This window comes from Balaenoptera ricei, chromosome 12 (assembly GCF_028023285.1).
Source record: "Balaenoptera ricei isolate mBalRic1 chromosome 12, mBalRic1.hap2, whole genome shotgun sequence".
Lineage (NCBI taxonomy): Eukaryota > Metazoa > Chordata > Mammalia > Artiodactyla > Balaenopteridae > Balaenoptera > Balaenoptera ricei.
In genome coordinates this window covers 2,655,186-2,669,456 of record NC_082650.1, presented here as the reverse complement: position 1 = coordinate 2,669,456, position 14,271 = coordinate 2,655,186, and the positions used below count along the sequence as shown (strand labels likewise).

The 14,271-nt window shown below is 47.2% G+C and overlaps 1 protein-coding gene across 3 annotated transcripts in view; it reads right to left on the bottom strand.

Annotated features, from left to right (window-relative positions):
- RPS6KA2 (ribosomal protein S6 kinase A2) overlaps positions 1 to 14,271 on the bottom strand; it is a 300,754-nt gene that overhangs the window by 225,685 nt on the left and 60,798 nt on the right. The gene's annotated exons all lie outside the window — the stretch shown is intronic.

The window sequence follows — 14,271 nt, the reverse complement described above, 5'->3', positions numbered from 1 at the left end:
TAGAGTCATTTTCACAATGTTGATTCTTCCAATCCAGGAACATGGTATATCTTTCCACCTATTTGTATCATCTTTAATTTCTTTCATCAGTGTCTTATAATTTTCTGCATACAGGTCTTTTGTCTCCTTAGGTAGGTTTATTCCTAGATATTTTATTCTTTTTGTTGCAATGGTAAACGGGAGTGTTTTCTTAATTTCACTTTCAGATTTTTCGTCATTAGTGTATAGAAATGCAAGAGATTTCTGTGCATTAATTTTGTATCCTGCTACTTTACCAAATTCATTGATTAGCTCTAGGAGTTTTCTGGTAGCATCTTTAGGATTCTCTATGTATAGTATCATGTCATCTGCAAACAGTGACAGCTTTACTTCTTCTTTTCCGATTTGGATTCCTTTTATTTCTTTGTCTTCTCTGATTGCTGTGGCTAACACTTCCAAAACTATGTTGAATAATAGTGGTGAGAGTGGGCAACCTTGTCTTGTTCCTGATCTTAGTGGAAATGGTTTCAGTTTTTCACCATTGAGGACAATGTTGGCTGTGGGTTTGTCATATATGGCCTTTATTATGTTGAGGAAAGTTCCCTCTATGCCTACTTTCTGCAGGACTTTTATCATAAATGGGTGTTGAATTTTGTCGAAAGCTTTCTCTGCATCTATTGAGATGATCATATGGTTTTTCTCCTTCAATTTGTTAATATGGTGTATCACATTGATTGATTTACGTATATTGAAGAATCCTTGCATTCCTGGGATAAACCCCACTTGATCATGGTGTATGATCCTTTTAAGGTGCTGTTGGATTCTGTTTGCGAGTATTTTGTTGAGGATTTTTGCATCTATGTTCATCAGTGATATTGGCCTGTAGTTTTCTTTCTTTGTGACATCTTTGTCTGGTTTTGGTATCAGGGTGATGGTGGCCTCGTAGAATGAGTTTGGGAGTGTTCCTCCCTCTGCAATATTTTGGAAGAGTTTGAGAAGGATAGGTGTTAGCTCTTCTCTAAATGTTTGATAGAATTCACCTGTGAAGCCATCTGGTCCTGGGCTTTTGTTTGTTGGAAGATTTTTAATCACAGTTTCAATTTCAGTGCTTGTGATTGGTCTGTTCATATTTTCTATTTCTTCCTGGTTCAGTCTCGGCAGTTTGTGCATTTCTAAGAATCTGTCCATTTCTTCCAGGTTGTCCATTTTATTGGCGTAGAGTTGCTTGTAGTAATCTCTCATGATCTTTTGTATTTCTGCAGTGTCAGTGGTTACTTCTCCTTTTTCATTTCTAATTCTATTGATTTGAGTCTTCTCCCTTTTTCTCTTGATGAGTCTGGCTAATGGTTTATCAATTTTGTTTATCTTCTCAAAGAACCAGCTTTTAGTTTTATTGATTTTTGCTATTGTTTCCTTCATTTCTTTTTCATTTATTTCTGACCTGATCTTTATGATTTCTTTCCTTCTGCTAGCTTTGGGGTTTTTTTGTTCTTCTTTCTCTAATTGCTTTAGGTGCAAGGTTAGGTTGTTTATTCGAGATGTTTCCTGTTTCTTGAGGTAGGCTTGTATTGCTATAAACTTCCCTCTTAGCACTGCTTTTGCTGCGTCCCATAGGTTTTGGGTCGTCGTATCTCCATTGTCATTTGTTTCTAGGTATTTTTTGATTTCCCCTTTGATTTCTTCAGTGATCACTTCATTATTAAGTAGTGTATTGTGTAGCCTCCATGTGTTTGTATTTTTTACAGATCTTTTCCTGTAATTGATATCTAGTCTCATAGCGTTGTGGTCGGAAAAGATACTTGATACGATTTCAATTTTCTTAAATTTACCAAGGCTTGATTTGTGACCCAAGATATGATCTATCCTGGAGAATGTTCCATGCGCACTTGAGAAAAATGTGTATTCTGTTGTTTTTGGGTGGAATGTCCTATAAATATCAATTAAGTCCATCTTGTTTAATGTATCATTTAAAGCTTGTGTTTCCTTATTTATTTTCATTTTGGATGATCTGTCCATTGATGAAAGTGGGGTGTTAAAGTCCCCTACTATGATTGTGTTGCTGTCAATTTCCCCTTTTATGGCTGTTAGTGTTTGCCTTATGTATTGAGGTGCTCCTATGTTGGGTGCATAAATATTTACAATTGTTATACCTTCCTCTTGGATCGATCCCTTGATCATTATATAGTGTCCTTCTTTGTCTCTTATAATATTCTTTATTTTAAAGTCTATTTTGTCTGATATGAGAATTGCTACTCCAGCTTTCTTTTGATTTCCATTTGCATGGAATATCTTTTTCCATCCCCTCACTTTCAGTCTGTATGTGTCTCTAGGTCTGAAGTGGGTCTCTTGTAGACAGCATATATATGGGTCTTGTTTTTGTATCCATTCAGCCAGTCTGTGTCTTTTGGTGGGAGCATTTAATCCATTTACATTCAAGGTAATTATCGATATGTATGTTCCCATTCCCATTTTCTTAAATGTTTTGGGTTTGTTATTGTAGGTGTTTTCCTTCTCTTGTGTTTCTTGCCTAGAGAAGTTCCTTTAGCATTTGTTGTAAAGCTGGTTTGGTGGTGCTGAACTCTCTCAGCTTTTGCTTGTCTGTAAAGGTTTTAATTTCTCCATCAAATCTGAATGAGATCCTTGCTGGGTAGAGTAACCTTGGTTGTAGGTTTTTCTCCTTCATCACTTTAAGTATATCCTGCCACTCCCTTCTGGCTTGCAGAGTTTCTGCTGAAAGATCAGATGTTAACCTTATGGGGATTCCCTTGTGTGTTATTTGTTGTTTTTCCCTTGCTGCTTTTAATATGTTTTCTTTATATTTAATTTTTGACAGTTTGATTAATATGTGTCTTGGCGTGTTTCTCCTTGGGTTTATCCTGTATGGGACTCTCTGTGCTTCCTGGACTTGATTAACTATTTCCTTTCCCATATTAGGGAAGTTTTCAACTATAATCTCTTCAAATATTTTCTCAGTCCCTTTCTTTTTCTCTTCTTCTTCTGGGACCCCTATAATTCGAATGTTGGTGCGTTTAATGTTGTCCCAGAGGTCTCTGAGACTGTCCTCAGTTCTTTTCATTCTTTTTTCTTTATCCTGCTCTGCAGTAGTTATTTCCACCATTTTATCTTCCAGGTCACTTATCCTTTCTTCTGCCTCAGTTATTCTGCTATTGATCCCATCTAGAGTATTTTTAATTTCATTTATTGTGTTTTTCATCGTTGCTTGGTTCCTCTTTAGTTCTTCTACGTCCTTGTTAAATGTTTCTTGCATTTTGTCTATTCTATTTCCAAGATTTTGGATCATCCTTACTATCATTATTCTGAATTCTTTTTCAGGTAGACTACCTATTTCCTCTTCATTTGTTAGGTCTGGTGTGTTTTGACCCTGCTCCTTCATCTGCTGTGTGTTTTTCTGTCGTCTCATTTTGCTTATCTTACTGTGTTTGGGGTCTCCTTTTCACAGGCTGCAGGTTCGTAGTTCCCGTTGTTTTTGGTATCTGTCCCCAGTGGGTAAGGTTGGTTCAGTGGGTTGTGTAGGCTTCCTGGTGGAGGGGACTATTGCCTGTGTTCTGGTGGATGAGGTTGAATCTTGTCTTTCTGGTGGGCACGTCCACGTCTGGTGGTGTGTTTTGGGGTGTCTGTGGCCTTATGATTTTAGGCAGCCTCCCTGCTAATGGATGGGGCTGTGTTCCTGTCTTGCTAGTTGTTTGGCATAGGGTGTCCAGCCCTGTAGCTTGCTGGTCGTTGAGTGAAGCTGGGTCTTGATGTTGAGATGGAGATCTCTGAGAGATTTTCGCCGTTTGGTATTACGTGGAGCTGGTAGGTCTCATGTGGACCAGTGTCCTGAGGTTGGCTCTCCCACCTCAGAGGCACAGCCCTGATGCCTGGCTGGAGCACCAAGAGCCTTTCATCCACACAGCTCAGAATATAAGGGAGAAAAAAATAGAAAGATAAAAAGAGGATAAAATAAAATAAAATAAAGCTATTATAATAAAAAATAAGAAAAAAATTATTAAGAGTAAATGTATTCAGAAAAATTTTTTTTTAATTTTTAAAAATAGATTTATTAATTTTTTTATAGTAAAAAATAAGAAAAAGATTTTTAAGAAAAAAATTTATTAAAAAAAATTTTTAATTTTTTAAAATAAAAAATATGAAAAAACTTATTAAAAAATTTTTTAATTTCTAAAAATAGAAAATACGGAAAAACTTATTAAGAAAGCATATATTGGGAAAAAAAATTTTTTTAAGTAAAAAAAAAAAAAAAAAAAAAAAAAAAAAATGGACGGACCTAACCCTAGGACTGATGGTGAAAGCAAAGGTATACAGACAAAATCTCACCCAGAAGCATACACATATACACTCACAAAAAAAGGAAAAGGGGAAATTAATATATCCTGCTCCTAAAGTCCACCTTTTGAATTTGGGATGATTCGTTGTCTATTCAGGTATTCAACAGATGCAGGCACATCAAGTTGTTTGTGGAGCTTTAATCAGCTGCTTCTGAGGCTGCTGGGGGAGATTTCCCTTTCTCTTCTTTGTTCTTACAGCTCCCAGCGTTCAGCTTTGGATTTGGACCCGCCTCTGCATGTACGTTGCCTGAGGGCGTCCGTTCCCCGCCCAGACAGAACGGGGTTAAAGGAGCAGCTGCTTCGGGGGCTCTGGCTCACTCAGGCCGGGGGAGGGAGCGGTACGGAGGAGGCGGGGCGAGCCTGCGGCGGCAGAGGCGTCGTGACGTTGCAGCAGCCTGAGGCGCGCCGTGTGTTCTCCCGGGGAAGTTGTCCCTGGATCACGGGAGCCTGGCCGTGGCGAGCTGCACCGGCTCCCGGGAGGGGCGGTGTGGAGAGTGACCTGGGCTCGCACACAGGCTTCTTGGTGGCGGCAGCAGCAGCCTTAGCGTTTCCTACCAGTCTCTGGGGTCCGCGCTGTTAGCCGCGGCTCGCGCCCGCCTCTGGAGTTCGTCTAGGCGGCGCTCTGAATCCCCTCTCCTTGCGCGCCACGAAACAAAGAGGCAAGAAAAAGTCTCTTGTCTCTTCGGCAGCTGCAGACTTTTCCCCGGACTCCCTCCCGGCTAGCTGTGGCGCACTAACCCCTTCAGGCTGTGTTCACGCCGCCAACCCCAGTCCTCTCCCTGCGATCCGACCGAAGCCCGCACCTCAGCTCCCAGCCCCGCCTGCCCCAGCGGGTGAGCAGACAAGCCTCTCGGGCTGGTGAGCGCTGCTCGGCGCTGAGCCTCCGTGCGGGAATCTCTCCGTTTTTCCCTCTGCGCCCCTGTTGCTGTGGGATCCGCGCTGATAGCCGCGCGGCTCGCACCCGTCTCTGGATTTCGTTTAGGCAGCGCTCTGAATCCCCTCTCCTTGCGCGCCGCGAAACAAAGAGGCAAGAAAAAGTCTCTTGCCTCTTCGGCAGCTGCAGACTTTTTCCCGGACTCCCTCCCGGCTAGCACCAAAGCCCGAGCCTCAGCTCCCAGCCCCCGCCCGCCCTGGCGAGTGAGCAGACAAGCCTCTCGGGCTGGTGAGTCCTGGTTGGCGCCGAGCCTCTGTGCGGGAGTCTCTCCGCTTTGCCCTCCGCACCCCTGTGGCTGCGCTCTCCTCCGCGGCTCCGAAGCTTCCCCCCTCCGCCACCCGCAGTCTCCGCCCGCGAAGGGGCTCCTAGTGCGTGGAAACCTTTCCTCCTTCACGACTCCCTCCCACTGGCGCAGGTCCCGTCCCTATTCTTTTGTCTCTGTTATTTCTTTTTTCTTTTTACCCTACCCAAGTACGTGGGGATTTTCTTGCCTTTTGGGAGGTCTGACGTCTTCTGCCAGCGTTCAGTGGGTGTTCTGTAGGAGCAGTTCCACGTGTAGATGTATTTCTGCTGTATCTGTGGGAAGGAAGGTGACCTCCGCGTCTTACTCTTCCGCCATCTTGCCCCTCCTCTGAAGTATTGTTGATTTACAGTATCACATTAGTTTCAGATATACAGCAAAGTGATTCATTTATACATACATATATCTATTCTTTTCCAGATTCTTTTCCTTTACAGGTATTATAAAATACTGAATAGAGTTCCCTGTGCTATACAGTAGGTCCTTGTTCTTTATCTATTTTATATATAGTAGTGTGTATATGTTAATCCCAGACTCCTAATTTATCCCTCTCCCCTTTCCCCTCTGGTAACCATAAATTTGTTTTCTACGTCTGTCTCTTTCTGTTTTGTAAATAAGTTCATTTAAATAAATGCCCCCCACATAGTCCCTAGGCAAATATTTGGCACCTCTGAGCAAAACTGTCCACCTGTAGCTCAGGAAGCCGGCACCTGCCGGGCCTTCACTGCCCGGGGCTGAGCCCAGATCCCGGGGCAGTTTGCTGGGAGGGTGGGCGTCCACCTGCTCCGGAGGGCGCCCCATGCTGCAGAAGGAGGCCGTGACCGGTGAAGCCACTGGCCAGGTTGGTATTCTGCCTCCAAGTTGACTAACAGCAAGTTGGAGTGGGACCACCAGCATCTCCGAGGTCCCCGATCTTGCTGTTGGAGCCAGGGGTCCTGACCATATCCCTCCCCACAAGGGCCCTGGGAGGTGGCCTGTCCAGGGAAAGTCCATGGTGGGAGTGGAGGGGGGAGGATAAAGGTGAGAAGCTGTACATCCCTGACCCCCGGATGCGACAGTCCCGGTCAGGACCCCCCTGCCCCTGGTCACCTCACAGCTCCACACCCGTCATTAGCTCCACTGTTGGAGCCGCAGAGGCCTTTGTCCGAGGCTCTCACACAGATGTGTACGATGTATCCAGAGCAACTAATCAAACCTGCTCTGGGACACAGAGCGGTCCAATGTGAGACCTGCCCGGCCAATGTCCCCAGACACCTCTGCTCTGGGCCACCCGCTCAGACGCCTCCCTCTCCCCGTGGCCCGCTGCCCTCATCGCTCCCACGTTGCACCCCCCCATCCCCAGTCCTCCAGGGCGCAGGGCTCTCAGCCAGTGTCCCCTCTGGACGCCTTCAACCCTGCAGGGCCCAGCGAGGCCTGACCCTCTCCGTGATGCTTTCCTAACCACGGCACGCACCGGACTCCGGATTCTGTCTGCACCCTCCATTCACACCACCATGTGCGTGACACACAAGGGATGGAATGGTTTCTAAGGACGCCTATCTAAATAGCTTATCCTCAAAAGGACCGAAGGCACATTCCAAAGAACAGTGCTCAGTACATTTCAGGCGTTTACTTAGGTAATTACTTGCTTATCCACAAACTAGAACAGAAGAGCAAGAAGCACAGTAGGCTGGAAGGAAGCTACCCAGGCCACAGGCCCCCTGCAGCATTCATGAGGCTCAGTGAAGCACTGTCCATTAGTTAAAATCATCCCCTTTATCTGGGATCAGTAACGGGACAGGGTATCCCGTGTTGGGGGTTAAGAACTACAAATTAGCAAAGATGCAATTAAATCGAACAGCATTCTGGGGGGGGGGGGGGAACAGAGGGATGGGAGTGAGGGTCCTTGAGACAAAGTCCCACAGACCAGGCCCAGGACAAGGATCCCACCTCCCGGCTGACGGTCACCCTCCCAGCACCTGCTGTCTTAGGGAAGGAAGCATAGGGAGGAAAAGGAGAAAAGTAGAATAAAATAAGGAGAAAAAGACAAAGGAAAGATGGAGAGAAGAAGTACGAGAGAAACAGAAAACACAGCTCCCCCACTGGCCAGCGCTCAAGCTCCAGATAAACTGAAATCATCCCTCACTGTAAAGAAACCACAGGGATGTCCCCCGTGAGCGCTCAGCCCTGTGACCGGAACCTGTGCAGGGACACACGGGACAAAATGAACTTCAGTAAACTCAAGAACAAGATCAAGTAACAGGAGACAGAGCACCTGCTCTGCAGAATGGGGTGCTTCTGCAAGGCAAAACTGAAAGGAAAATAGAAATAAAAGAGAACGAGATTGGGCCCAAATGAAGACAAAAAATGAGAAAAGTGAATGTTTAAAAAATCATACTCGAAGTTTGACATTAACGAAAATAAGAAGAGAGGGGGAAAAAGGGTTACAAATGTCATGCATGACTTTGAAAAAATCATTACCTAAGTGACTGGCCAGTTGACTTCCAAATAGGATTGGGGACCGTCTTGAAAAGAAAGCCCTGCACACTCCAAAGGGCTCTGTAAAAACGTAAGCCAAGGTACTTACTAACAGTGCCCCATAGAATCTGGAGAAGGCTTGGTGGAGGCAGGAGAGCATGACCCCTAATGAGAAATGATGTCAGTTACGGCCGGGGAAGCATGCAGCCTTCCTCTTCAGGCATCGAGGCTCTTACTCATCCATGTGTCAGAGAGCAAACCTCCAAGAGAAGTTTGTAAACATTCAGGCAGGTTTGTCGCCCGAAAAGGGGGCAAGGACACAGCTCCGCTTCCTTGGGGTGAGGGTAAGTCAGAACCACTTTTAGTAACTGACTTAATCGAGCGCCTTGGGGTCATTTACTTAATATAGGGCCTGCTACTTCCGTGGGTGGCAAGCTTCCCAAGCTTGGCCACCTGTTCTGCTGCAAGCCTGCCTGTCTTGAGGCAGCCACTGTCGTGCAGCCAAGGTGACAGGGCGGCACAGAGCCGCGGGCATTGGCCTCACTGCCACTTGCAGTGTTCTGGTCCCTCTACTCACCTGGAAGGCTGCAGAGTGGTCGCCAAGAAAGGGATTCTTAATGGCATTGTTGATATTGTTTTTATGCATTTTTTTTCTTGGAGACTCTATTGGTGTCATTTTGAAACTCTGACCTCCTTGCACCCTGGGTAGGTCCTCTCCGGAAGAAACTTAACACTGGGAGAACTAAGTCCGAGGCCACACAGCTTGACCACAAAGCCACAAAGAGGATTTTCTGTTCCTCGTGTCCAGGCTGTTCTCCTCAGGGTCCTGAATCAGAACCTCTCTCCCAATCTGTAGCCACGAGTAGCTAAAGTAGACTCAGATTATTCAGACAATGTTCCCAGCAGTTTTGTAATGATGTCGTTAAAAAAGTCTACAGCAGTGAAGCGGCGTTGTTCTGTTTCCCCGTTAGTACAGCACATCCACCAACTTCAAATTCCAGCCACAGCCACTAGGTTTTTGTTCTGTGCTTTCCCAAGAGCAGCTTAATTGGGATTAGCAATTTTGGGGGAAAGCAGCAAAATAAAGGCAATTCGTACATAATAAATTCCACCCATCATGCTCTGGATGACACACCTCTTGGTCAAAGGTTACTGGCCTGGTTTGCTGAGCAATGGGGCCAGAACCTCAGTTCACATGACCTTAGTTATAAGTGTCAATCTGTCCTCCCTGCAAGGACATTCTTCCCTCACTTAATTATGAGTCTCACCATTCTGCTGAATGACAAAATCAAGAAATGTCTCTATCCTGCATTACCTGGATTTGCTGTTCCTTGGAAATTTCTTTAACAAGAGTCATCTTTAAGAAGAAGGCAGAGAGTATCTTTGTGCCCATAAATCTCCCAGGGAGGCCCGTCCAAATGCTCTCCGCTGCCCACACGTGGTTTATCTACCACGTGGAGACTAAAGGCTTGGGAAAGAATTCCACTGGGCAGATCATACCTACACAGAAACCACGTGTTTGTTTCCTGGTGAAGCGATCACCTGGGTGTCAGAAGAGCAGAATTTCGTCTGCTGATTTTCCCTTGTCGCTGGGAATCACCCCTCTGTCCACCCATCATCTTCCAGTACAGTGAAGTCACCACCGTGGTAACTAGACTCGGTAACTGTTGCACTGTGCAGAGATTTCCAGTAACGTGGAAGAGATGAGGATGGAGTTCCTGATCAAATGAAAAGATCTTTGAAACTGCCAGTGCCAAGGCTGGCCGCATGGGCCTCCACCTCCCATTACCTGCGATGTGTGTGGCCAGGGTAACTGGCAGGGGACACTGCTGGCTGTTGTCACTGAGGCTGTAATTCCAGGCTCCAGGAAGGTGGGGCTGGCTTCTACCCACGGCTCTAAACATCACGCACAGACTGCCAGATCCAAGCGGGGTCTCCAGCCGACACCTACTCCTGAGCTGCAGAACCCGGCACCTACCACCTGCTGAATAGGTCCTCTGGGCGTCCAGCAGGCAACGCAGTTCCGAACATCCACAGGGAACTCCTTCCCCACCCCCTCCCTGCTTGTGCAGGACATGTCCCAGCGATGGCACGTCCTCCACCCAGTGACTCAGGACAGAAAAGGGGAAGCGGCTTCTGTTCCCACACCGACCCGTCTCTCCGCCCTATCTCTGTATCGCCAGCCTCTGCCCTCCGGCGGGCGCTGCGTGTCCCCTGGGTTCCTGCAGTGTCACCACCCCCGGCCCCGCCCGGGCCCTCCAGGTCCAGTCTTCCACCTCAACCCATTCTCCACGGAGCATCCAGACCGACTCTAAAATGAGAACCTTAAATCCTCCAGGACCCTCGTCATCCTCAGGGAGGAGCCCAGACCCCTTAGGACGGCGCCCGAGGCCCGGCCTGCTCTGCCCCTCTGCCAGCCCCCCTCACCCACGCTCTCCCCGGCTCGGCATCTTCAGCCCGGACGCTGGCTCCGCCATTCAGCTCTCCGGGGGCATCTCTGACCCACCCCCTGCGCTTCCAGAGCACTCTGGGCTACCCTGTCCGCCAACAGCCACGTGCTGCTCTGTCGCCCCCTGTCCTCAGGGCCCTGCGGGCCGGGGGTGCCTTACTTGCCCTTGTAAGGACAGTCGCACCCCCCGACGCAGAGCCTGGGCCTGCGCTTCAGGGGTCCTCGCCTTCACAATCTCAGCACAACCCACGCCCCGAGGGGTCGGTGTCGTGACAGGCTCTGTTCAGGATCCAAGAACTACTATTCCAAACTCTCAGCTGCAGAGTCAAACCCCACGAAGGTGGGTGCCATGAGGGTGAGTGCGGTGACCTGGGAGACAGACAGACAGACGGACACGGGCCGCGGCGCGGGTGTGGACGGGCCGCACCGAGCTAGAGAAGGCGAGTCAAGCCCGTTCTCAGTGTGGACGCCCTTCCCACTGGCGCCACCTGCACGCTTTCTCGCTTCACTTCACGTGCCGATGCACGATTTAAGAAGCACTCCGGAACCACTGTGGGATCTGCAAAAATTGCGAGGGGCAGCTGAGGAAGATTTTACAATATTCAACAACGCACATCCTTCCTGAACGTGTACCTGTTCCCCTAAACATCCGTACACACGCATGAACATGCTGCCGATTCCTTCATCTCCACTGTGTGGAACCAGAGGCTACTTTAAGAAATGGCGGGCTTCCCTGGTGGCGCAGTGGTTGAGAATCTGCCTGCCAATGCAGGGGACACGGGTTCGGGCCCTGGTCTGGGAAGATCCCACATGCCGCGGAGCAACTAGGCCCGTGAGCCACAACTACTGAGCCTGCGCGTCTGGAGCCTGTGCTCCGCAACAAGAGAGGCCGCGATAGTGAGAGGCCCGCGCACCGCGATGAAGAGTGGCCCCCGCTTGCCACAACTGGAGAAAGCCCTCGCACAGAAACGAAGACCCAACACAGCCAAAAATAAATAAATTAATAAATTAATTTAAAAAAAAGAAATGGTAAAAACAGCAATATGAGTGACATCAATTTATATGATGAAATACGTTTTGTAAAATTTTTTCTGATAACAAAGTTATGAGACCTCATTACAAAGGTGGCGCGTGATATGCAAAATTCACAGTTTACATCTAAATCTAAGTATGCCTTAAAGAATTTTATGGATGATTTCAGTTGCTTTTGGCAGAATTAAAGTTTTCCAAAATTAAATAAAAAAAAGTTAAGTACGCTGACTCAAGAAAGGTTATGTAATTTGGCATTACTGCTCATAAAGCACAGTGTATGTGAAAAACCTGATTATAACAGCATAATTAGTTAATTTTGCTGAATTTAAGGGAAGAAAAATAAAATGTATGGAATAACATAATATTTTGTACATTATGTACGCTTTAATTTTATTACTCATCCAACTATCACTAGCCTGTCAACAACCAGATGTGAACGAGAATATTTAAACTTAGTCATTATGGGTATTTTATTGATTTTCAATCATAGATAACGCATAGTTTTAAACTAATTTTTTGAAATTTTGGTGTTTGGCAACTCTATTTGTTGGGCTAGGAATAGATACCATGTTTTATTTACAACTTTTAAATGTTTTAAAATACGTGACAGGAGGGCCTCCACTTATACACTTCCTGGGCCTGTTGGGATAGTGGTCACGCTGATTGCACAGCCCCGCTGGTAGCCTGCCTGCTCAATAACTATTTCTGAAATGAAATGCATGTGTACATATGTCTAAGGTTACACAGGCAAATTTATGTGAATTGTTTAATACTGCAATAACATTTCTGAAAGGAATTAATGACTCTCTTTCTCTATCAAGATAGAAGATACCGTGAATTAATTCACATTAACATGTCAAGCCGCTCAGAAAATCCCAGCTTTGATTGAGGTGTGTTTCCCGTCAACAGCTGAAACACATGGTCGTCAGAGAGAATGTCTGGACTCTGGTTTCATCGCCTCATGAATTCACCATTCCTCCAGCTTGGTCTTAGCTACCAGTGTGATCAGTGTGTTACATGTTTACGCAATTCTGCTTGCGATAGCCATTCATTCAGGAAGTCAGTATCAATCCCTGAGGCTGTGAAATAACTCTGGAGAAGCCGTGGTGAGCAGGGGAGATGCTGGCTTCGTGCAGCTGGCCTTCTGGTGGGGGGGGGGCAGTCACGGAACAAATGACAACATAGTTATCTGTGCATGTGCGGCTGTCACGGGAACAGGTAACAGGAGGGCCTCATCCCAGGCCGGAGAGACAGGGGAGCCCCAGGGAAAAGGAAAACCAAAGGGTGAGTTAGGAATTATCCTGGCAAAAATAAAGGGAAGAGAACCACCCACACAAAGAATACGGAGTCCTGATCAAAACACAGACACCAACACAGCCAACCCCACGCGAACAGCCCCCGAGCTTGAGACAGCTTGGTGTACTCAACGCCCGTGAGAAGGGGCCTCCAGGGAGGACAGGGGCCTGCCTTCCTCTCCAGAACTTTAGGTTCTGTCCTGAGTGCAACGGGGCCACTAAGGGGCTTTAATTAGAATGTTTTTCCCCGATTTTACACTCTGTGTGGTAACTGACTCTGATCCAGGAAGAGCTGGAAAAGAGGGGTAAGAGGTCCCGGCACGTCTCCGGGAAGCAGACGGGTGGGGCTGGACCGGGGCGTGGTGAACAGCAGGCCCGTGGAGATCCCGTGGGTGGGAGCTGGACGGGGGATGGGCTAGATGAAGGGCAGACCAAACCGAGAGGGCAAAGGTGATGGCCAGAAACCTGTAGGGTAGCTAGCTGGAGACACACCATTTATACTCACATGGTATCTCCATTTCTATCTCCGTCCCAGACTCATCTTCCAAGCTTCAGACAAACGTATCCACTCGCTGCTGGAAACTGCAACTCCACGATCTCCCGGGAGACTCAACTAACACGTCCAGACTGAACTCATCATTTTTCCCTGACTCAGCCATGAACACAAAGAGGTCCTCCTCCATCTTTCCTTATCGTAGCAAATGCCCTGCCATTCGCTAAGCACCTGTGATGGTTAATTTTATGTGTCAACCTGACTGGGTCAGAGGAAGCCCAGCATTTGGTCACACATTATTCTGGGCGTGTTTGTGGGCAAGTGTTTGCACGAGGTTAACACTTGAACCGGCAGACGGCAGACGGAGTGAAGCAGATGGCCCTCCCTAACGTGGGTGGGTCTCATCCCATCAGCTGAAGGCCTGAGTAGAACAAACGTAAGAGAGACTTCCACCTGCCCGGCGGCCTTGGAGCTGGGATACCAGTCTTTTCCTGCCTTTGAACTCAAACTGGAATATTGGCTCTTCCTGGGTCTCAAGGCTGCCAGCTTTCAGACTGGAACGTATACCATTGGTTCTCCTGGGTCTCCAGCTCTGACTGCAGATATGGGACTTGTCAGCCTTCGTAATCACATGAGCCAATTTCTTGTAGTAAATCCCTTTCTGTCTCTCTCTCTCTATCTCTTTCTCTCGCTGTGTATATATATGTATCTCCTATTAGTTCTGTTTCTGGGGAGAAGCCTGACTAATACATCAGCCAAAGAGGGGATGGTATTGCCTGGGAAGAAGGTAAAGTATAAAACAAAACACACAAAAGCCCCCAGAAAAAACTCATGTAAGTTACAGGGTACCCCGATGTCATGAATAAACTCTAGAGCAAAGAAATAGAATGAGGCCAGAGCTTACTTCAAAGTCGTGTAGGTTGGACTGCGGCAGAGTTTCACTGGGCGCATGGCCACCCCGCTAGAGGCTCTACCTCCCGGA